At 35.8% G+C, this 23,353-nt stretch overlaps 1 pseudogene; it reads left to right on the forward strand.

The window, feature by feature from the left end:
* The first annotated feature begins 13,938 nt into the window (after positions 1 to 13,938).
* Positions 13,939 to 21,932, forward strand: LOC141492111 (arylacetamide deacetylase-like 2; annotated as a pseudogene).
* Positions 21,933 to 23,353: the final 1,421 nt, after the last annotated feature.

Here is a 23,353-nt window from a genome sequence, read left to right on the forward strand (position 1 = left end):
GCCGCTCCTCCGACCCTGGGGAGCAGAGCCTTTCTGCTCTTTTCCAGGTTACCTTGAGTAGGAGAACTGCCTCACTGTATCCCTTTGTGGGTTCTGTCTCTTGAAAATTTAGTTAAAGTCCTAGTTTCGAAGATTTATGAGAAAGTGTCTAAAACAGGATCCGCTCTTGTTGCCATCTTGGCTCCGCCTCCACAGTTCTTTCTCTGGATACAGATGGTATTCTCCATTACAAAAATCCTTAAATTATCCCTGATTATTGCACTGATGAAATGAGCAAGTCCATTAAGGTTGATCATCACCCTCATGTTGCTGTTAGGGTGTATAATATTCTTCTGGATCTGCTCATTGTGCTCAGAATCAGTTCATGCAAATCTTTCAAGATTTCTCTGAACTCCCATCCCTCCTGGTTTTTTTTTTCAATTTAACATTTTATTCATTTTCCCATTATATACAATAGTAGTTTCTACCTATCTTTTTTGGTAAGGTTTTGAATTTTACAATTTTTTTCCCCACCCTCCCTTCCAACATCAGTTCATGCAAGTCTTTCCAGGCTTCTCTGAAATCCCATCCCTCTTGGTTTCTAATAGAGCAGCAGTGTTCCATCACATACATATATCACAATTTGTTCAGTCATTCCCCAACTGATGGACATTCACTTGATTTCCAATTCTTTGCTACCACAAACAGGGCTGCTATGAATATTTTTGTACAAGTGGTGTTTTTACCCTTTTTCATGATCTCTTCAGGGTAGAAACCCAGTAGTTGTATTGCTGGATCAAAGAGAATGTACATTTTTATTGCCTTTTGGACATAATTCCAAATTGTTTTCCAGAAAAGTTGGATGAGTTCACCAGCTTCACCAACAATGTATTAGCGTCTCAGATTTCACAATCTCTTTCAGCATTGATCTTTGCCCTTTATGATCATATTGGCCAGTCTGAGAGGTGTGAGTTGTTACCTCAGAGATTCCTTAATTTGCATTTCCCTAATCAATAATGACCTAGAACAATTTTTCATATGACTATGGATTGTTTTGATTTCCTCATCTGCAAATTGCCTTTGTTTATCCTTTGACCATTTGTCAATTGGGGAATGACTTGTTCTTTTTATAAATTTGACTCAGTTCTCTATATATTTTAGAAATGAGGGCTTTGTCAGAAATACTAGTTTAAAAATTGTTTTAACTACTTTTAACTAACAATATAAATTTAATACAAACATCTAAAGAAATAGACAAGAAAGGGAGAAAAATGCTATGAAAAGTGAACTTTTCAGAAACTGATTTCTTAGATCTTAAACTCGGCTTTAAATACTATCTATTCCCCCTTGACCTGCTATGCTTAAATCCACACCTCATTTCTTCATATTCATTATCATGAATTTAGTAATATTTAAGAATCTTCTGTAATTTATTTCTATAACTATCACTCATGACTGTAGGAGTCTACCCCTAGGCAAATATTTCTTAATCCTTTTCTGCTTTTTATCCACTCATTGTAGACATTACTCATCCTAGACACACTGGTCATTGCCTTTTGAAATCCTAGTGAGAAAGATACTTCTTTATTTGGGTCATCAAGCTAAGCTAATTTCACAGTTTGGATGTTACTCTTGGACTTACGTTATTTCATCTTTTATGGGAGGGGTCCACATTCTGTCCCTCAGAAACTTTTTGATATTTTGGTCTTACTCTTACCTCTACTTTCATAGGTTCATTGGATAGCAATCTCATAGTATAATAGAATTTCAAAGCTGGAAGAGACACTGACAGCCCTTCAATCTAATAAATAACAGAAAAACATACTAGAAAGTTCTACTTATAATCTTACACTGATGGAGATCCATTATCTTCCAAGGTATCCCTTCCCACATATTAACAACTATATTTGTTAGAATATTTTTCCTCACAATCCTAAATTTATTTCTTTGCATCTTCTACCCACTGCTCCCAGTTTAAGATTTAACTTAATCTTTGTTCATCAAAATGGTCATTTATATACCTGGAGATAGCGAACGTATCACTATCCTTCCCACCAGTTCAAGTTTTCTTTTCTCCGTTGTGGACATCTCCAGTTCTGTCAGCCAAGCGTCATATGTTTCAGTGTCCTTAACCATTTTGCCCTTATTTTTGACTCTATAGGTAATCATTGTTATTCTTATACTGTATATCTGCCAACTGAAGCTAATATTCTAGATGTGGCCTGGCCAAGTTACCTCCTCAATCTTGAAAGATGTGACTCTTAAAGATCATATGAGGATTTTATTGCATTGTTTTGTGTCTGGTTGCCATAGTAGCCTTGATCTATATAAAACTGGAAGCCACTAAAACTCGTATGCCAACCCATTGTCTATGTCTCTCATTTCTTATATTTGTGAAATTGATCTCACATGTAAGAATTCAGTTCATTCCATTAAATTTCATCTTTTTAGGTTAAGACCAGAGGTGTCTGAAACATATTTCTACAGCTGTCAGTCATGATTGTGGGAGTTTACCTTAGGAAATGATTTCTTAATCCTCTTCTGTCTCTCATCTACTCACTAATTCTAGACATTATTGATGCAAGGCCCACTGGTCATTACTTGAACAAGTCCTTTCTACCTCCCTCAGAAATTCTAGTAAGAAAGACTCTTCTTTATTTGGGTCACCAACCTAACTTCCCCATTTGAATGTTGGCACATATGTCTTATTGTCTGAAATAAATTAAAATGTAATTTAGAAATGTTTAAAAAAATAAAAAATACAAAATATATGATGTTAATTTGTAATTTTCTAAGTCAAGACACTGATGCAAGGATCCATTTCTTTTTGTATTTGGCAACACTACTCTAGGTTATAATAATTTTATTTTGGTATATAGGTCTGTCATTTAAGGTGTCAGCTGTCTTTCACAAATTTCTATCCTGTACAAAATTGAGAGACATAACATCTATTCTTTATTCTAATCACTGATGATAAATGTTGTACACATAGGATTAAACACATATGCCTGAGGTTACTTTATTGGAGGAAGCAGACAGCTTGACAATCTTTCATTCCATGACTACTCCTTAAGTCCCATCATTTGTAGATTTCTAAATCTATTTGTGTTACTATCTAACCAAGATCCCTTCTTTTACATAATATGACAGACCATATCATGTGTTTAGCTTAAATTTAGGTAGTTTATAACTAAAATTTTTATTTTAGGATTCTTGTAAAAAAGGAAATGTTTACTTTGATCTGACTGAATCTTCATTTTCTTACTTCACAGAATCACAGAATTTGAGAATTAGATGGAACCTTAGTAGGCATCTAGTTCAATTCATATAAGAAAGGAATCCCCATTGTAACATCCCCAGCAGGTAGCCATCCATTCTTTGCTTGAAGACCTCCAAAACTGGGGAAACTCCTACCTACCCAGGCAGGCCATTTTACCTTTGGACAGCTCCCATGGTTTGGGAGATTTGGTCATTCTACCTCTGTCCTGCTCCCTTGGTTTGGGAGGTTTGTTTTTTCTGATATCAAAACTAAATTGATTTCTTTTCAACTTCTTTTCATTGCAACTGGTTCTTTCTTGTGAGATCAGAAAAAGACCAAGTCTAATCCCTTCTGCCCCTGACAGGCAGGATATTTGAAAACAGTTAAGTTTCTACTGAGTCTTCTTTGCTCCAGGTGAAACATATCCAGTACTTTCAATCCATCTTCATGTAATAGGACTTCAAGATCCTTTATTATCTTGGCTGCTTTCTTCTTAATGCTCTCTAACTTATCAATGTTCTTCATGAATTATGGTGCCCCAACATGAAGGCAATCCTCCAACTGATGTCTGATGAGAGTAGACTAGAGACTCCCAATTCAATATTCTCAGAAGCCATGGTTTTTTTTTTTTTTTTTTGTAATTGAAGACCTAAAAAGCTCATTATCTTTTTTTTTGATGCGCACTTCTCATTGTTGAGTCATGCTGAACTATCGTTTCACTGAAATTTCCAGATCTTTCCTAGAATAACTGAAATTTCCTCCATACTTTTAAAATTGATTTTTTTTAGTACCCAAACACAAAATTTTTGTCCCTATTGAGTTTCATCCTATTGAATTCATTCCAAGGCTCTTGGCAGTCAAGATCCTTTTGTATAGGGACTGCAGTCCAGAGTTTTGCTTATTCTTCCCAGTTTTGTTTTTATCTGCAAAATTAATGTTTATTCAATTTCTGCCAGTCAATCTATGATCATTTATTATACTTCTATTGTACACTAGATACTGTGTTAGGTCCTGGGTTAAAAGAAAGGTAAAAGACAATCCTTGTTCTCTGATATTAAGGGTAAGACAATATATAAATAACAATGTAAAAACTAGTTATATATAGGATAAATTGGAAATAATCACTAGAGGGAAGACACTAATATCAGGAGGGATTGGGAAAGGTTTCCTATTAAAAGAGGCATTTTAGTTGAGTTGAAGGATGCCATGGAAGCAAAGATGTGGAACCTAAGAGGAGGAACATTTACTGGCAGTAAAAATATCTTGTGCCTCAACTTTGGGTTCACTCATTGCCCATGAGGCTTAGTCCTGTGAACCCAGAGATGTGGAAGGAAGAATGAGGCAGTCCTAGGGTGAGGGGAAAAGAGTAGGTACTATAAAATTTTCCCCTTCATTATCTCAGTCAGTGGCATAACCTGAAGATGGTCTGGGAGTTGTGAAGTCTGGGTATGAAGCCCAGGGTCTTAGAGTGAGATCTTGGAATACCAGATAGAGGAGGGAGATTTTAATAGAGCAGCACTGAAAGAAGATATATTCCTACCACGTTTTGTGGTTGCTTCATAATGAACCTCCTCAGGAGTGAAGACTGTGGCCAGAATCTTTTTCTTTTTTTTTCTTTTTTTTTTGTTTTGTTTTTTAGGTTTTTGCCAGGCAAATGGGGTTAAGTGGCTTGCCCAAGGCCACACAGCTAGGTAATTATTAAGTGTCTGAGACCGGATTTGAACCCAGGTACACCTGACTCCAGGGCTGGTGCTTTATCCACTACGCCACCTAGCCGACCCCAGAATCTTTCTTTTTGGCTTTTGTGGGGCAATGGGGGTTAAGTAACTTGCCCAAGGTCACACAGTATAGATTGCTTTGATTTCCTCATCCTGACATCTATTATACCTAGCTTGCCATTCTTTTCAAATATACAACAAAATTATCAAGTAAATTTCTTTTTTCCCCTTTTTTTCTTCCCTCTGGCTCTACTCTCCTCCCTCTCCCCTAGAAATGGCTACCATTAGAAATCAAAAGGCATGTGTGCTGTTATATCTATCAGTTTTTCTCTGGATGCAAATAGTCTTTCTTCATATGTTCTTTATAATTTATTAGACAAAATAATTTATTTGCTCAGAAAGTTCTTATAACAACTTTGTTATTACTGTATATAATGTTCTCTTGATTCTGCTCATTTCTGGTTTCTTGCATGGCTTTCTGTGTTTTTCTAAAATCATTGAACTCATCATTTACTATGGCACAGTAATGTTCTGTCACAGTCATATAACACAGAGTCTCCAGCCATTCTCTAATTGATGGACATCCCTGTAATCTCTGGTTCTTTACTACCACAAATACCTCCTATACCACACCTCCTATAAACATTCTAGAGGAAGGTTTTCCTGATCATCTTTGGAAATAGACCTAGTAGTAGTAGTATTTCTGTATCAAAGAGCATAGTTAGTTTAATAACTCTTTTGGCATAATTCCAGACTGCTCTCTCACATGTTTGCATCATTTCACAATTATACCTACAATGAAGCTGTCACCAGATGATTCCTCTCCAATATTTGTCACTTTACCATTTTGTCATTTTAGTTAATCTTGTAGGGGGTAAAATGAGACCTCAAGGTTGTTTTAATCTACATTTCTCTTATCAATGATGATTAGGAGCATTTCTTTACATTATTAAAATTGTTTTGATTTCTTCATTGGAATACTGTCTGTTTATATTCTTTGACCATTTCCAATTGTGGAATGATCTGTATTCTTCCATATTTGATAAAATTCTTTATATATTTTAGATTTGAGATCTTTATCTGATAAACTGCTTTAATCTTGGCTATATTCATTGTATTTCTGCAAAACTTTTTTAAATTGAAGCAGCTAGGTGACTCAGTGGATAGAGCCCCAGCCTTGGAGTCAGGAAGACCTGAAATTCAAATCTCGCCTCAGACTTGATACTTACTACTTGAGTGACCTTGGGCAAGTCACTTAACCCCATTGTCTTGCAAGAACAAATAAACTCCTGAGGAGGTTCCTTATGAAGCAACCACAGAAAGTGGTAGGAATATATCTTCTTTCAGTGCTGCTCTATTAAAATTTCCCTCCTCTATCTGGTATTCTAAGATCTCACTCTGAGACCCTGGACTTCATACCCAGACTTCACAAATCCCAGGCCATCTTCAGGTTATGCCACTGACTGTGATGATGAAGGGGAAAATTTTATAGTGCCTACTCTTTTCCCCTCACCCTAGGACTGCCTCATTCCTCCTTCCACATCTCTGGGTTCACAGAACTAAGCCTCATGGGCAATGAGTGAACCCAAAGTTGAGTTTAATGCAGTTGAAACTATCCGTTTTTACACCTAAATTTGTCCTCTATCTCTTATTCATAAATATTCATAGCCTTGTGCTTTCTATCTTCTGCTGGATGCAGTGTGATCCTCTAAGAAAAGGGGGTGATGCCTGAAATTTTCCATCTTCCCCTAAGTAACTACTTGTATTTGTACCAGAACAAGGAAACTTCCATCTTTTGCTGCCTTTTTGGTCTTTTAATTTGGTTGTGGAGCAATCGGGTTTTCTGTCTCCTGCAATGCCTGTCCTTTGAGGGTAGAGGATATTTTCAGACCTGGTCATATTCTTTAAATCCCAGTGATTCTGAACTCCTGTAAATGATCACCCAAACCCCATTACCCATCTACCCTGCCAATGCATTCATCATTTCTATTTCACCTAACGTTTCAATCAAATATCATTCAGCTTTACCATAGTTTCTGGAATGCATTTTCCATAGATCACAAGTATCTCTTCATCTTAAATTATCTCCTCTTCCACTCTTTCTAGCTACTGTTTTTTTTAAATAAAACCTGACTTTCTTATTATAGCTTCTTTGGTCACCCTTTTCAATAATAGCTACACCTTCACTGATTATTTTGCAAGTCCATGGTGTAGGTGAGGAAATTTGAATACTTCACACTCCCCATTACTATTCCAGTAGTCCTCCTTCACCCAGTAGCCCCTATTCCTTTAAGGTTCAGGCTATGATCCTGATAGCTATTAACTTTAATCCCCCTTACTTCCTCAATGAATTTGACAGCTGGCTATCAGGGAACAGATCATCTAGAGAGACAATCCCACCGATAGGAGAAAGTACCAAGATACCAGAGAAAGAGGCAGTTCATCCCAATGTGATAGTAAATAGATTTTATTTATAAGACCAGTCCTTGTAGAGGTAGGAAAGTAGTGGCTCTCCACACCACACCCAGACCTGGCTAGATGTTAAATAGGACTAGAACAAGAAGATTGAATGCCAAAGGATAGCCCATGGTCCCATGGGTGGTCATGTAAGTTTTGCTCAGTTGCTTTGCTGAGAAATATACTGAGGTTAGATCTCATGCTCTTACTCCTATCATCCATTCCAGCTCTTGTGACTTGTTACTCCTACATTCTTTCCCAATTTCTTCTGCAAGGGTCCCTGGGTGGTACACCTGCAATTTTGCTATCATGGAGAAAGCTGCAGTGGAGACACAATGCACAAAAACAATGCAAGCCAAGTAGGAAAAGAACATAATAGATAGAGAATTAAAAAAAATGTTGCAAATTTCTTTTACCCTACCCCAAGGGAGGTCCAGAAGACTGTATGGCGTCTGGTGACTAGCAGGAAAACTGGATGTCTAAACTTAATTTTACAAAGACTAGCTGGATTTCTGAACATTCTTTAGATACAGTGAAACATGCCTCGAACAATTTTAGTACATCCTGGAGTGATACAGATTCAGTTACAAAATGGTATCAGAATCATTTGACTTTCTCAATTTCCCCCTTTGTGACAGTGGGACAATTTTTCCTGACTGATAAATGTAAGAATGACAAAATTGATTAATCATGGCACAAGTCATAGTGTGGACATCTAAAACTTTTAAAATGTGGTAACTAAGGTTAAAAATCAACAAACATAGAAACTGGGAAGCAAAAAAAGCTAAAGTAATACAATATTGATCATCAACATCAACTAACATCAAGTTTCCTTTTATTCTAATAACTTACTCCCAATGTCCATTTAATCACAACATCTCATCTTGGTTCCCAGATGTTCCATGTAGTTATCTAGTCTCTGGAAACATCTCTTGGACATTCTGGAATAGATCTTGTGCCCAGGGTAACTCTGAAGTGGTCTCCTCTTCAGTAGATTTGATTCTCTGGCTCTTAATCACTTGGAGAGATTCTTAGATATTTCTACTAAAATCTTTTGCAAAACAAATCTCAACACAATAGTCTCTTAAGTTTTATTGTTCCAATAACTAGTTAATATGGTGATGATTCTGTTGTTATCAACTATAAAGCTATAAGAACACTAAATTAGAAACTCATAGTTCAACTGAAATTAGAGAATTTAAGTTTTACATATCCCATTAGTATATTTACATTTGACAAAAATGATCACCTGAACTTTTATCCCCATTAGGTGATTAGATACTGATAAATAAGGATTTTATTCAATACATGAGCAATATCAGATTTGCTAATAGGACAGAAAAGAAAAAATGATTAATATTAGAGGAGATCTGGGAAAACTCAACTCCAGTTTACAATTGTGAATTGATCGAACAATGCTAGAGAGCAGTTTGGAACTATGACCAAAGGCATGTAAAATTTATAAAACTTTACCCATATCCTTTGATCTAGCAATATCACTTCTAGCAATACCTCTTTATCCCAAAGAGGTCATAAAAGAGGAAAAAGGACCTACATGTACAAAAATATTTGTAGCAGTTCTTTTTGTAATGGCAAAGAATTGGAAATTAAAGGGGATGCAAATCAATTGGGAAATGGCTTGAACAAATTGTGGTTTATGAATGTGGTGAAATACTGTTGTTCTGTAGGAAATCATGAGCAGGTGGATTTTAGAAAAACCTGAAAAGACTTATATGAACTGATGCTGAGTGAAGAGCTGAACCAGGAGAAAATTGTACACCTTAATAACAACATTTATGATGATCACCTATGATAGATTTAACTTTTCTCAACTACAGTGGTCAAGACCAAAGAAAATGCCACCCATATACAGAGAAAGAACTGTGGAGTTTGAATATAGACCAGAGTATACTATTTTTACTTTTTAAAATTTGTTCCATGTCTTTTCTTTCTCGTGTTTTTCTTTTTTTTAAAATTCTTTCATAACACGACTAATATGGAAATATGTTAAACATGATTGCAGAGGTATAACCTATATCAGATTACTTTCTGTAATAGGGAGGAGTGAGAGAAGGGAAGGAAGGAGGAAAGTGTGGAACTCAAAATCTTCCAAAAATGATTGTTGAAAACTATCTTTATATAAAAACAAATTAAAAAGTAAGTTATAGCTCTAAAAAAAGATATCAAAGAAAGAAATGTGCTTTTAGATATACAAATTTTCTACAGTAGATTACATTTTCCCAATAATTTAGTTGAGTGAAAGAGCTATAAAATACAAAAGTAGTTTTTAAAAAAATCATTTCCAAAAGTAGAACAATTAAACGTCTGCCTCCCAGATGAACATACCAACAGCATATGGATATTGTCGACTGCCACAAGGTGGCAATAGTGTCTCAGGCAATAGTGAAGTCTATAGTGATTCCCCCCCCCTTTCTGTAGTGGTTGCCTGAGCAAGCCCATACTGAAACATGAACTTTTTTTTTTTGATATTAAAAATATAAGTTTTCATTCATCACAAAATATAGCAAAGTTTCATTGTTTTTGAATATTTAATTTTTTTGTAATCACATATCAAAACAATTTTTAACCTTAATCTAAAATTTTTTTTGAGTATTAAATTTTCTCCCTTCCTTCCTACCCTCTTTCCTCCCTCCCCTTCCCCCTCCCTGAAATAATAAGCAATTTGATTTAGGTTATACATGTTCAGTCCTTCAAAACATATTTCCATATTAGTTATATTGTAAAAGAAGACACAGACCAAAAGAAACATCTGGGGGAAAAAAGTGAAAAAATGGCATACTTTGATTCAGATGCCATCAATTCTTTCTCTGGGGGGTGGGTAATTTTTTTTCACTATGAGTCCTTTGAAGAAGTCATGCACAGTTGATCTTTGAATGATATTACTATAATTGTGTACAATGTTCTCCTCTCACTTTACTTTGCATTAATTCATGTAAGTTCCTGCTCATTATATATTATAGCTTAATAGTATTACATTCTATTCCTTACAATCTATCCTTTCCCCAATTGATAGGTGTCTCTTTAATATATAATTATTTACTACCACAAAAAAGATGCTATAAATATTTTTATATGAATAGGTCCTTTCCTTTCCCCCTCTCCTTTTTAACCTCTTTGGAACACAAACCTAATAGTAATATTTCCGAATTGGATATATGTTTTATAGTCCTTTGGGCATAGTTACAAATTGCTCTCCATGATGGTTGGCTCAGTTCACAACTCTACTAACAATTTTCCCAACTCTACCAACAATTTTCCCAACTCTACCAATTTCAATTTTCCTACATCCCCTCTAACATCTGTCATTTTCTTTTTCTCTCATATTAGCCAATCTGAAAGGTATGCAGTGGTACTTCAGAGTTGTTTTTAATGTATATTTCCCTAATCAATAGTGATTTAGAACATGTTTTCATATGACTATAGATAGCTATGATGATTTCAAATCCTTTGACCCTTTATGACTTGGGGAATGGTTCTTATTTTTATAAATTTGACTTAGTTCTCTATATATTAGAGGAATGAGGCATTTATCAAAGATACTTGTGAAAATTGTTTTGCAGCTTTCTTCTTTCCTTCTAATCTTGGTTGCATTGGTTATGTTTGTGCAAAATCTTTTTAATTTAATGTAATAAAAATTAGCTATTTATATCTTGTAATATTCTATTTCTCTTATTTGGCTATAAATTCTTCCCTTTTCCATAGATTTTGACATGGCCCTTCATATCGAAATCATTTTGACTTCATTTTGGTATATGGTATTAAGATGCTGCTCTATGCCTAGTTTCTACCATACTATTTTCCAGTGTTCACCACAATTTCTGTCAAATAGTGAGCTCTTTTCCCTAAAACTTGACTCTGTGGGGTTTATTTCATTACTATGATTATTTACTACTGTGTTTAGTGTATTTAACCCCATTCATCTGATCCATGAGTCCATTTCTTAGCCAGTACCAGATGGTTTTGATGATTACTGATTTATTTATTATACACTTTTTGATCTGATATGGCTAGGTCGCCTTCCTCACATTTTTTTCCCATTGATTTCCTTGATATTTTTGACCTTTTATTCTTCTAGGTGAATTTTGCTAGTAAATGTAAATGTAAATTTTCTAGCTCTATAAAATAATTTTTAGTAGTTCTATTGGCATTCAATTGAATGAGAATTAATTTAGGTAGAATTGTTATTTTTATTATATTGACTCAGCCTGTCCACAAGCAATTGATATATTTTTAATTGTTTGGATCTGACTATGTGAGAAGGATTTTATAGTTATATTCATACAGTTCCTGGATTTGTCTTGACAGGTAGAGTCCCAAGCATTTTATATTTCCTGCAGTTATTTTAAATAACTTACTGCTCAGTTTTGTTGATAATGTATTGAAATGCTGATGATTTAAATGGGTTTATTTGATACCCTGCAACTTCACTAAAGTTGTATATTATATAAGCTAATATTTTAGTTGATTCTCTAAGGATACTATCATATCATCTGTAAAAAAGTGATAGTTTTGTTTCTTTATTGCCTATTCTAATTTCTTCAATTTCTTTGTCTTCTTTAATTGTAATAGCTAACATTTCTAGCACAATCTTGAAGACTATGGTGATAATGGGTATCCTTGCTTCATCCCTGATCTCAGTGGGAAGGCTTCTAACTTATCCCCATTACAGATAATGTATGCTAATGGTTTTATATTGATACTATATATCATTTTTGGGAAAGCTCCATTAATTCCAATGGTCTTGAGTATTTTTAATAGAAGTTAAGCTTTTGGTGTTTTAAAATTTTATTGATTCCCCCCCCTTTTTTGCCATCACCTACATTTCTCATATGTTCCCCTGAATTCTTCCCTTACTTCTCTCTCTCCCCCGCCACCGCAACACACACACACACACACACACACACACACACACACACACACACACAACCATCTCTGGTATCCTACTGAAGTAGCTTCAATATCAAAGAATGAAAAAGAAGGAAAAATGACACTGATCAAAAAACAAACACATTGGAAATATCTCATTTTCTATGCAGTACTCTATACTCATAGCCTTCCATACTTACTGATATATATGTATGAAAGGATGTAGGGTCAGGAAGGAAGATTCCTTTATATCTCTTCTTTGGGTCAAGGTCGGTCATTTCAATTTCAGAGCATTCAGTTTCTACTATCTTTTTGATGTTGATCTTTCTATTTACATTTCTTCAGTCAATGTGTACATTATTTCCTATTATTGAGCTATGTCTCAGTTGTGCTGAGATGAGTCAGCTAGTGTAGTGGGAAATTATTCAGGAAGATCTGGTCTTAAATATTTCAGACACATCAGTCCTTTACTAGTTGTGTGCCTATGGCCAGGTCACCTTAATCTCTGTGGGACTCTGTTTCCTTATCTGTACAATGAAAGAGTTGGGATGTCATATCTAGATTTCCTTCCAGCTCTTGAAAAAAATCATCTTTCTACATTTCCCTGCTTCTTCTTTTTTTCATGATCATCATTAGTTTCTTACAACAAAGAGATTCAAAGATAATCTATTTAGAGATCCTTTCTAGAAGTTTTTCTGTGATACAGAATCATAGCAGGGAAGTGATCTAGAGACATCAAAGACTCCAGGGGAAGGCTTGTGTTGTCAGATTCTACAGAGTGACCTAGAGAGGTTTCAAAAAACAAGTTTGCTCTGGAAGACCATCTTAGCTAAGGTGTAAGAAACTCATTCATAGATACTTGGCTTTCACTAGGATGAATTTGATTCCCAAAGAAGCTCCTTCACTCATACCTTAAAGTGGAGGATGTAGTTTCAGAGATAAAATCAGTGCCCCAAATCAGGTTTAGACTTTAGTGAAGGTTATCTTTCATTTTATCAATAAGAAAAGTGAAGTTCAGGGATTGGGGGTGGGGTGGTGATCCTTTAGAGAAAATGTCATTAATATTATCAGTTGAGACTCAGTTTATTTAGACATCTTTAAGTATCTTTTAGAAATTTTGACTGGTGAAGGAGATATAGTAAGAAAAGCTGATAAAAAACATGAAATACATTCTTCTATAAGTTCATATGATATCTAGGTATAAGCAAGTTCCATCTTAGAGATTCCATTTGGCAGAGATAACTCACATTTCCCTATTCCAGAAGTTCCTTTAAACACAATGCATCTACCTGCAGATCACTTGGGGATGTCTCCAGGTATTGCTTTCAATTTGTTTGATAATTTATCAATAACGTCAGAGGCAGGACCAAGTAAAGATTGCCTTAACGAGGTTCTTGTGTGACATCATTTCATTTTAAGGAAATTTTTGCACTTAATCCAAGACTTTTGATTGAAGCTGATTGATCGAGCATATTATGTAGGATGTGCTCGTATTAATACTGTGCTAGAATCATAACTTCCTCCTTACAGCAGCTTAGTATAGTAGGTTAGATTAGTAACTGGAACCACTATCGTTTAGCAAGTGGGGAAATGATGTGATCAAACTTTCACTTTTTACAGGATATGGAAGACTAGGGCATGACTACAGGAAGCAATGAAAGAGGCCGTAAGTAGAAACTAAAGATTGAGAGGAGTGGATGATATTGGGGACATTTCTACTGGAAGAGATGGAACAGATTTAAGTCAAAGGTACAAATGGAGGGATTGGTCAAGAGAAGGTCCTAGCAATTCTTCACAAGATTATTTCTAGGGGCAGCCAGGTGGTGCAGTAGATAGGGCGCAGGCCTCAGGAGGACCTGAGTTCAAATACTATCTCAGACACATAATACTTACCCAGCCGTGTGACCTTAGGAAAGTCACTTAACCCCCATTGCCTTGGAAAAAAAAAAGATTATTTCTAAGAGAAAATATGTCCTAAGTTTCAAACAATTGATTGACATGTGAGCTTTTAGAACATACATCATATATGTTAGGGACTACATGTAGGTAGTAACTCTCTATAAATTCTCTTTTATCCAATTAATCACATAATCTACTAATATCAAACCCAATATCTAAATTAAATGGTCAATTAATGGAAAAGAAAAACCCATGGAATCCTTTCTCAAAGTTTTCATGGAATGCTTAGATACCATAGCTGCATAGTTGGGAAACATGCACCACCAACACATTTTTTTCTTTAGTTTTTTTGCAAGGCAATGGGGTTAAGTGGCTTGCCCAAGGCCACACAGCTAGGTAATTATGAAGTGTTTGAGGTCGGATTTGAACTCAGGTCCTCCTGACTCCAGGGCCAGTGCTCTATCCATTGCACCAACTAGCTGCCCCTCCCCCTCATTATCTCTTAAAGAACATTATGTTGACATGAGTTGAATATAAGATAGTGGTGTAAAAGACTCAACATTGAATCATTGACTAGCGCTGATTTTATTTTAGGATCTATAATCCCTGAAAACTTTTCTACTATCTCAGAACTTCCATAAACTCTTCTGTGGGAATCTGTTACAAATTTGTTTCACAATCTAAACTAGATCCTTACTTCAGCTAGACAAAGCTTCTTTGTCTCCTTTATCAGCTCACTATCCCACTTTGCACAGTTCTTTGTTTTTTTAAAATTTTATTTATTTATTTAAGGCAATGGGTTTAAATAACTTGCCTAAGGTCACACAGCTAGGCAATTATTAAGCGTCTGAGGACGGATTTGAACTCAGATCCTCCTGACTCTAGGGCCAGTGCTCTATCCACTATGCCACCTAGATGCTCCCTGTTTTTCCAAATATTTTCATTCCTCCTCATGCCTTCCATGTCCCCCCGTCCCCATACACTCTCTCAGATGAGAATCAACTCCAGTGTTATGTCTCAACTTCCATTCAGATATCTCAAACTGGATATCCAATAGACAGCTTAAACTCAAAATATCCAAAATGGAATGCATTATCTTTTCCCTTAAACCCTTCCTATTAGAAACTTGTAGACATCACCATTCTTCCATTCATCCAGGCTCACCACCTGGGTGCCTTTATCACACCTTCCAACTCATATCCAATCTGTTGTCAAGGTCACTTTTGTAGCATCTCTCAGATATGCCTCCTTTTCTCCTCTGAAACTGCCACCATTCTGTACAAATCCTCATCCTCATGCCGGGACTATTGGATTTTCTTGGTTCACCTCCTTATTCTCTAATTCATCCTCCATTCAGCTACTAAAATGATTTTCCTAAATTACAGAACTGACTATGCTACTCCTTTTCAATAAGTTTCAGACTCCCTATTATCTCCAGGATCAAATATAAAATTTTCTGTTTGGCATTCAAAGACCTTAGTAATCTTAGTCTCCTCCAACATTTCCAATTTTCTTATATCTTATTCCATATAATTTATTTTATTCTTCAATCCAGCAACACTGGATGCCTGGTTAGTTCTTTTTTTAGTTCTTTTCTTTTTCTTTTTTTACTAGGCAACACCTAGTTGCCCCTGCTGGGCAAGTTCATGAATAATAGGAGTCATTTTCTGTGGCTGTTCCCATGCTTGGAATACTCATCCTCCTTCACTCTAACTACTGAACTCCATGTCTTCCATTTAAGACCCAACCAAAATTCTATTTTCAACAGATAGCCTTGCCCAACGCTTCTTAATTACAATGCCTTGTCTCTGTTAATGACTTCCTATTTGTCACCATGAGAGTCATTGTAATCATAATTCTGCTCTCTTTAAAGCTACAGACTTGCACCTAAATACCATTATCCAGCTCCATTGGAAGACATCTTCAGTGTGGTGAAGTTCTTTTTACAGGATGAAATTCTGGCAAAATATGGTGTAGACCCCACAAGAATATGCATTTCAGGAGACAGTATTGGGGGGACTGCAGTAGCCTCAGTGACTCAAAAGGTAAGATGCTCTGCAATTTTGAATTATTCTAGTTGGAATCACTTTTTTATGATCCCTATTTATTTCATGTATTTTATTTTTACATTTTCACATACTATATTTTTTAGGGTGTTTTGCAAGACAAATAGAGTTAAATGGCTTGTCCAAGGCCACACAGCTAGGTAATTATTAAGTGTCTGAGACCGGATTTGAACCCAGGTACTCCTGACTCCAGGGCCAGTGCTTTGTCCACTATGCCACCTAGCTGCCCCCTCACATACTTTATTTTGCTGGGGCAGAAGTGTCAGAAGATCTGGGTTCAAATTTCAGTTCTGTTACTGAGTAGCTTTGGAGAAGTCATCTGCCTGTCTGGGATTCATTTTTCACATCTGCAAAATTAGGGAGGTGGGTAGGTTAGAATAGCTCAATGCTTCTCAAAATATGTTCTAGGAATCCTGGGGATCTCTCAGGATTTTTTTTCAGGGAGTTCATAAGGTCAAAACTTTTCCTAATAACAATAAGATATTTTAATTTCCAACATGGTAAGTATCAATAAATACAAAAGTTATTGGGAAGGGAGGGTTCTTCAATAATTATTAAGAATATAAAGAAGTCCTAAGATCAAAAAAATTGAGAACTAATAGCCTAGATGTGTATTTAACACTTTTCAGTTCTAAAATCCTGTGACAGTGAACTAGCATGTCCCATCATTACCATTATGAACTTTGCCCGTTGTAAACAAGTATGTGGGTGAGTTAAAAGATTGGACATAGGAGGCACAGTAAAAAAAAAACAACTTCTTTCTCTATTTCTTAAAAACTTAATATATTGAATTAAATTCCATAAATGAAAAAATACATTTCATGGGACTTTGCTAAGTTCTGAGATTCAAAAAAAAAGCAAAAACAAAAACCTCAAAAACTTACCTCAAAGAGCTTATATTCAAACATGGCAACTACATTTGAAAAGTTAATAAATTCAATGAATTATTTTGGCAACCTCTTCTTTCAAAAACAAGGATACCTAGCTAGAATTTCTTCTTTATTATAATGAACCACATTAATTTGTAATTATATTAATTAGTAACATTAATTCATAATTAGATAACCTATATCCTGAAGAAATCTTACTTGGCTAATTGTTTTTATGCTCAAAGTGTTTAAATTGGTTTCCAGATAATGTAATACTACAAGTGGGATGGGGGTAAAGGGTGGAGTAGAAGGGAAGGGAATGAGTATCCATTAAGCATCTACGATGTATCAGATAATTATCAGACAATATTTTATAAAAATGAACTTGTTAGATTCTCACTATAACACTGTGAAGTAGTTATCCCTTGTGGGGATTAGGGACTCAGAAACCTCGTGATCTAAAAAATCTTCAAAAAAGGTTTCGGATCTCCCTTTATACCAGAAAAGTCTTAATTGTTTTTCCTTTTTTCTTTTATTGGATGTTTACAATTCTGATTGTAAAATTTGGATTATATATTTGACCATAGATTCTATCTATAGTTTCTGTAAAGCTCCTCAAAAAATTCCATTTAATTTCTTATGCTGACCCACAATATATCAAAACCACAATGGGGAAAGTCATGATGTGGAAGACATAACATAGCACTGTGGGCATGAATGTTATTAGTCTATTCAGGAACCTCTTATAGCACAGGAAACTGCTTCTCTGCTCACTAACTGACTGTGATATTCATAATTCTTCAGCTGGGGAATCCTCTTCTCTAAAACAACCATATATAACCAATACTTATAAAGTGTTTTCATTTTCACCCATAAAAAGATTTTTAGAAAGTGTTGGCCATCCATCTGAATAGTAGTTCTTTGTAAGATAGAAAGCTGATAAATTCTTCTCAAACTGGCTATTCTTGCACTAAACAGATAAACACAAGAAGTTATCCTCTCCCTGAGCTATTCTGTTCAATCACAATAGCGGTTAGAACCATACAGTTGCAGTCGCATCATCACACCTGGACACCACAGAAGGTGCAAGTGCTGTCTGCTTTTCCATTTCTTGCCAGAGATGACAGCCGAGAGCAAGAAGTACTTGGGGGAAAATCAACTGGTTCCAACTCTAATTGATGCTCTCATTGTCCTTGGAGCTCTTGGCCAAAGAGTCAGTTCTCCCTCTGACCAATCAGGAGTTACTCATGTGAAGACTTCTTTCAACTGATGCTTCTTCTGGCTTCAGCCTATCTTCCTCAGGTTCCCTGTACTCTTCTGCAGCTGGGTCTACAGCAGTTTTAACAAATGTTCCCTGAGAGGGATTAGCCTTCTTGAAAAGAAACAATTTTCCAATTTTCCTATCAAATTGATTGTCTTTTAAAATATCATAGCACAGGGGGTGGCTAGGTGGCACAGTGGATAGAGCACCAGCCCTGGAGTCAGGAGTACCTGCATTCAAATCCGGCCTCAGACAATTAATAATTACCTAGCTGTGTGGCCTTGGGCAAGCCACTTAACCCCATTGCCTTGCAATAACTTAAAAAAAAAATCATAGCACAGTCTGCATATGTTTCCATAAGTTCTCATTTTCTCAGGTTTGCCTCCTTTAGTCATAAAATAAGTAGATAGCTGAAGCATACATCATGTGTGGACCTTTGAAAGTCTCTAAAAGGTCTTTAGATGTCTTTGATAACTTTGAAATGTGTTTCTTTCCACTCAAATTTCTCTAAATTTTAACAAATAAAAGTTCTTTCTCTGTCTCTAAATATTAAACAGTGCCCACACAAAATGAAATATCATTCCACATGGTTGACAATGAGGTCTAAGTCCTCAAATCTATAGATCATTTTGTCTCCAAAACTATCCCAATTCCATCTGAAGCCTAAATGACTTAAATAGTTAGCATCAAACAAAGGGTTTGTTTCTCTCACATTGGGGATCAGAATATTCGTCTAAAACAGCAGCAATACCTTGCAAACTTTGATAAATAAATCTTTTCCTTTATACAAAACCACTTTTTTCTTTACTTTTCAGATTGTTATAAACATATGAATACTCTTAAAGAGAGCAATAAAGGAGAAAGTATTCCTTACTCTTTGATGTTGTAAGGACTTAAGTAAAAGGAAAGAAGTCAGTCACCTAGCATTTTTTAAACACTTCCCATGAGCAAGCATTTTGGTTCTTGCCAGGGATAGAAAGGGCAGAAAGGTGGCACCATGGAGTTTGAAATCAGGAAAACTCATCTTCCTGAGTTCAAATTCAATCTCAAGCCTTTACTTGCTCTTTGATCCCAAACAAGTCACTTCATCCTTATTTGTAAAATGATCTGAAATCAGAAATAGCATACCACTTCAGTATGTGCCAAGAAAACACCAATGGAATCTCTAAGAGATGGACACAACTGAAGAACAACTGAACAGATGGTTACAAAGAAAGGCCAAAAAATCCATCTCTTCACTCAAGGATCTCACAACCTAATGGGTTTGGCTAGACTGGTCTCTAAAGGTCTCTCTCTTTTTTTTTAGGTTTTTGCAAGGCAAACGGGGTTAAGTGACTTGCCCAAGGCCACACAGCTAGGTAATTATTAAGTGTCTGAGACCGAACTTGAACCCAGGTACTCCTGAATTCAGGGCCGGTGCTTTATCCACTACACCACCTAGCCACCCCTCTAAAGGTCTCTTAAATACTTCATTGCAATAATAGCAACATATATTTATAGGGTTCTTTTAGGTTTAAAAAGCATTTTTATCACCTAACTCTCAATAATACAAGAATTATCATATCCATCTTTAAGAGCATAAAATGTGTAAAGACTTGTCCATGGTCACACCGTTATTAAATGTCAGAAGTAGAATGTAATAATATGAATAAAAATAATAGTAATCAGTACACATATGGTATTTTAAGGCTTCCAAATCTCTTCATAAGATACAACAACCATGTGATGTATATGTTATCATTTTGTTCATTTTATAAATGAGACTGAGAAAAGTTAAGTGACTTGCTCAGTCACACAGCTAGTAAAGGAGGGAGATGAGAGGGAGAAGAAAAGAGAAAGGAAAGGAAAGGAGAAAAGGGAATGACAGAAGAAAAGAGGAGAGGAAAGGAAGGGGCAGAAATGAAAGAAGAGGAGGAAAGAGAGGAAAGGGGCATGAAAAAAGGAGAGAGAGGAGAGGAAAATGGGAAAGGGAAGAGAAAAAGGAAAGAGAATAATGAAGAGGAAGAGAAAAAGAAAAGTAGAAAGGGGAAAGAACAGAAAGAAGGGATTAGTGGAAGCAAGAGAAAAGAAGAAATGGAAATCTGTGATTTCATCTGTAGCCTAAAAAGCCTTGTGACTAAGTTCAAACATATCAAGAGGGATTTTTCCTTTCTTTGTTTTTGTTGTTTGTTTGTTTGTTTTTATCATGAATCAGAGATCCTTCCATTTTTAGGTTTCTGACGTCTATAGCTCCCTGTAATCTGTGGGCTATAAACAGTCACTATGCCAGTCTAGCTACATCTCTCTAAATGATTTTGACCCTCACCCTCCTCAGTACTAACTCCTGTCTTTCATTTGCTTCTTCTCTCAGAGGCAATTTTCTAAAAATATTTTCTAAAAAATCCCTTTCACAGGAATAAACAAATTTAACCACAAGTTTAAACAGGATTCAAACCAATCTCAAATTCAATTTAATGATGAGCTATTATATTTAATTAGTTACATTGGTTGGAAGGAAATTTTGTAAGTACATTTATTTAATATTTAAAATAAGAAATTTATGTATTAAATGAATATTGAAGTAGCCTTTTAGCATTCATTAGGAATGCATTATCAATATGGGAACAACCATCTCCCAGCAATTTCTTTTTTTTAAGGATTTTTTTTTTGCATGGTAAATGGGGTTAAGTGGCTTGCCCAAGGCCACATAGCTAGGTAATTATTAAGTGTCTGAGGCCAGATTTGAACTCAGGGACTCCTGACTGCAGGGCCGGTGCTCTATCCACTGTGCCACCTAGCCGCCCCTCCCAACAATTTCTTAGCCTAGCTATTGACAATGTTCTAAGTCAAAAAAATACTCTTTTCTCTCCTGGAGTCATGAAAATATTCTGAGTAGACAAGTTGAGAAATGGCTGTTCCACTGACTGTTGGATCAATGAGGATTCCACTATTTTCAGGTGATGGGTGATTCTGAAGTCAAAAATAAACCCAAGATGAAAACTTAATTCACCCCTGTTTACAAATGATTGACACAGACTTGCCATCCATTAGGGAAAATGAGAATGGAATAATGTTGACAAAGACCCTGATATTGAAATATATGGGTGATTACCTCGCCGCTGATGAATCCCTTGTGCAGGCCATGACAATCAACTAACACATACTTGCCAAATTTAGCCATCTCTTCAAGTTTGTTAACTGGAGTCTTCTGCTTCCTGAAAATTAAAAAAAAAAAACATGTTTATACCAACCCAATTTATGGAAGTTCCAAGATATTAGAAAAATTTCCCGGGATTGTGGATTATAGAGCTTGTCTCTCACTGGCAGATGATTCAACACTGTGCCAACTGCCATTAACTTACCTGTAAGCATAACGCCTTAAGAGATGATGGGCTCATGTATGTTTCTCATCTCTGCAACAAATGAGTCCAAATTGTCCATGACCACTTGGAAGATGGATTCCATGGATTGCTCTTCTTCATAACATCTCCATTTACTTTACATGTTATCTTTAAGTCAGTAAATCTATTCCTTAATGGGATAAGTGAGAATTTATAAAACTCATGAGTTTACATGTAATCATTGATTTTGAGTGATTTGTTCTATGATTTCATTTGTAAATTGTTTTAAACTCAGAACACGGTTTATTTTTTATTTATTTTTATTTATTCATGCATCATTTTTATTTATTGGTTTGTTTGTTTGTTTTATTTTTTATTTATTTATTGAAGTGACTTGCCCAAGGTTACACAGCTAGGCAATTATTGTCTGAGGCTGGATTTGAACTCAGGTTCTCCTGACTCCAGGGCTGGTGCTCTATCTACTATGCCACCTAGCTGTCCCAATTAATGCATATTCTAATATTTACAGGTGATGGGAGATCCTGAAGTCAAAAACAAAATCAAGATGCAAGCTCTAATTTACCCATTTTTACAAGGGGTTGTTATAGATTCACCGTCATATAGGGAAAATGAACATGGATTATTTTTGACAAGGGCCCTGGTAGTGAAATTTATAGCTGATGCTTTCACGACTGATGAATCCCTTGAGCAGATCATGAGAGCCAACCAGCATATACCTGTCAAATTTAGTCATCTTTTCAAGTCTGTCAACTGGAGTCTTCTGCTTCCTGAGAAATTTAAGAAAAATCATGTTTATACCGAACCAACTTATGGAAGTTCAGAATTATGATTACAATGACTCTCATGGTGACTGAGTAGGCATCTCTCTATAAAAGATTAGATCCAGTGAAAGAGTATCAGTGTACCATTATGAAAAATTTCATATTAAACTTCTATTTCCCATTGGCTTCCATTTTCTATAGTCATCATTACAAGGGAATGAGGCAGGAAAAATTTACTTGTGATCTTCAATGACATTAAAACTTGGAATGCTCTCATTCCAAGGGATGGTTGCAAGATCCATCAAAGATTCTCAGTCATTCTAGAGGTGGTTTTAGGTAATCTAGGAAGACTGTGTCCCACTTGTCCCTAAGATCCCTTTATTGTAAGGTGCTCAAGACCCTCAGGTGATTTATTTTTCTTCAAAAGGGATGCCCCATACCAGGAGTTTGTGAAGTCTCTTTACATTTTTATTAATTGTTCCTTCCCCAAAATGGCTAATACCACTATGGGGAAGTTCTCAGAGTCTCCCAGAACCAAAGAGAACATGGTGATGACACTGATTTTGGAGTCAGCAGTTTTAACTTAATTCCTGTTTTTGTCACTTATTACCTGTGTGATCTTGGCAAATCCATGAATCTCTCTAAGACTCAGGTTCCCCAGATGTAAAATGGGGGATGGGGATTGAACAAGATGACTTCAAAGATCTTCTAGTTCTAGTTCTGATTGTGTTTCTTTGATTTGGGAGTTCCCTATATTTTGGAACAGATAGGCATGTCCATAGGCAGGATTCTCTACTAATTATTTTCACTATAGGTGCCATGGCATATAAGGAAATAGCATTATAAATGGTGCTCC

The sequence above is a fragment of the Macrotis lagotis genome, chromosome 6 (genome assembly GCF_037893015.1).
Source record: "Macrotis lagotis isolate mMagLag1 chromosome 6, bilby.v1.9.chrom.fasta, whole genome shotgun sequence".
NCBI lineage: Eukaryota > Metazoa > Chordata > Mammalia > Peramelemorphia > Peramelidae > Macrotis > Macrotis lagotis.